Raw genomic sequence first — 2,589 nt, 5'->3', positions numbered from 1 at the left:
GGAGCTGCGGTCAGGACCTCGGAGCCGGCCGCCGCCGCCCCTGCGGGCCCCGCCGCCCTGCCCGCGTCGCCCCGGGCCCCCGAACACACATGAGAATTCGTCATCAGGCTCACTTTCCATTCAAAGTGCCTTCGTGACTGCTTCTTACCGTCGGCCGCCCCCCGTCCCGCCCCCCGCCCGCCGTCCTCCCCCCCGCCGCCCCTACCCCCGTCCGGCCGCCCCCCGGCCCCCGTCGGGCCGCTGACTTCTGGCCCCCCCCAGTGCCGCGCCATCGCCCCCTGCGCCGCGCCGCCCGCTTCTCCGCGTGGCGGCCGCGCCCCTGCCATTGCGAATAATTTCGGCCTAAGACGGCATCTAACATCGTTCCGGCGACGAGGAAGTAAGTGGCCCCCCCTGTCCGGCTTCCGTCCCGACGTTCCCAGTCCATAGGCCTACGGCCCTGTTCGTGTCCTTGGGGCTCCTGGCTCCCCCTGCGCGTGCCCGCGCGAGCCCTTTTGGGACGCGTCCAGATTGACTTCATCAAATGTCCTGCGTGGGCTTCGCCGTGGGCCTGGGCAACAGTGTTGGCGTCTTTCCCCTAACCTGTGCTACCACTAACCGCGGGGTAGCGTCGGCCCTCGCCCCCCCCGCCTTGCCGCCGGCCCCGCCGGGGCGCCCTGTGCGATAGTCTCAGTGGGGTGGGTGATCCCCCCCTTACGGCCTGGCGGCCCCCTCGCCCGCCCGTCGCCGCGCGGTGCCCAGCCGGGCGTGTCTCCTCCCCCCCCCCGTCCCCGGTCATGTGCCTGTCATCGTGTGGGTGGTTAGGGGCCGGCGAGGTCCTAGCCTGTCCAAACGCCTTAGTCTGCCCCACAGACTCTTGGCCCGAAGTTGATTGGCCACCGAGGTGGCAAGGCGAGGCTCTCCCTTTGGGGGCTCCGAGTGTGAGGAGTTCCCTTTGCTATCCCCCACAGTGTCTCAGTCACACAAGTGGTTCACTTGTTGTGGGCCCCCCCCTGTGCACACACGAACACACACACAATGGCCACTCTGTCCCTCCCTCTTCTTTCCCCTCCCTTCTCCTCCTCCTCTCTTCTCTTTCCCCCCCTCTCTCCCCTTCCCTCCTCCCCTCCCTCCCTCTATCCTGGGCCTGAACACTGGGTGCCTGAGCCGTCTTGGGAAGACCTAGCCTGTTGCCGCCTGCGCCGCCCGCTGGAACACACTGCATGCACACCCCAATGCCCGCCCCACCCGCTTAGCAAAAACAGCGATGGTCACCGTGTGTCCGTGTGACTGCAAAGCTGCACCAGGTTGGTGGTGAAGCCCGCGGGACTAGATGTACTGGTGGGAAACCTGAGGCTCAGAGAGCAATGGCCTTTTGCCCCCAAGGTCGAACAAGTCAAGAAGATGCTGAGACCTGACGCCAGCAAATGCTGCAAACCAAGCTCACTTTTGAGTAGTGGAGATTGCCGAGCGGTGCAAGGTTGTTAGGGGCCTTGAGAGTGAGAAGGCTCCCCTTCACCCCCAGCTCTGATGTCCCTGCCGCCTCCCAACCGCTTGTCTCCTGTCCTTGCTCTATTGCCCTTTCAGACCCCCTCCACTCCTGCCCACTGGCAACTACGTCTACCCACCTACCCACACACCTCTCCCCTGCACCTTTCACACTTGGCAGGTAAATAGTCTTTTTGGGTGGATTGGGGGTGGAATGGGGGTTCCGTGCACAGTCCCTACTTCTCTCCCTTCCTTCCTCGTCCCCCGCTCTACGGTCCCCGAGGTGGCCTGAGCGCCGGCCACGGAGTGGCTTGTGTCCCCCCAGTAGCGTGTGTCCCCTCCGTGCCCCCGTTAGTTAGTGTCACCGTAGGTAGTAGGGTCAAAGCCTTGTAGGGTACCCCCAGCCCCAGGAAACAGTGCTCGTAAGGCCCAGGGCTGCCTTAGGGCTCCCCTACAACTCCACCTCCCCAAGACTGTTCACCTTTGCCCCTGAGTTCGCAGCACCCCTTGCACTGATTCCAACGTCAGTGGGAAGTTATGATGGGCCCCTGGGCGAGCCTGAGCTGGGGCTCCCACCCTCCTCCAGGGCTTTCTGAAAGCCAGGCTGGCTGTCCTTGCCTGGCTGAGGAGTTTGGGTCAAGTTCCCCACATGGCTAAGGGGTCCACCCTTCAGTGTCCACCTTGACTTCATCCCCCAGTGTGTTCCGTCATTCCTACATCCTGATCGCCCTGGTTGGAGGAATCCCCATTTTCTTCTTTGGAGATCCTCGCTGGGCCAGTTCATAAAGGCCGCAGCATCAACTGTGGAACATCGGTTCCCTGTTCATTTAAGGTGAGTCAATCCCCAGGCAGCCCCTCTCCCCGCTCCTCCTCCCGGTGACTCTCCCCTTTCCCCACGTGGGGCAAAGCTGGTACCACACTTGAGAAACCTAAGTCTGAGCCCTCCTGTCCGATAGCACCAGGCCTGTATCCCCCAAGCTGTGAGGGAGTAACTGTGAGGACGTTCAGGACCACCTGGCTGTTACCTTGGGGAAGTGTGGAAACTAGAGTGGGGATGGACCTCTCCACCAGGGCGAAAGCCCAGTTCCCAGCAAACTCCGGGACATGGCCCTGCCGATTACC

This window comes from Monodon monoceros, unplaced genomic scaffold (assembly GCF_005190385.1).
Source record: "Monodon monoceros isolate NGI ecotype Baffin Bay Population unplaced genomic scaffold, NGI_Narwhal_1 Super_Scaffold_22, whole genome shotgun sequence".
NCBI classification, from domain to species: domain Eukaryota; kingdom Metazoa; phylum Chordata; class Mammalia; order Artiodactyla; family Monodontidae; genus Monodon; species Monodon monoceros.
The sequence above is the reverse complement of the archived record's forward strand: the minus strand, read 5'-3'. Positions refer to the sequence as shown.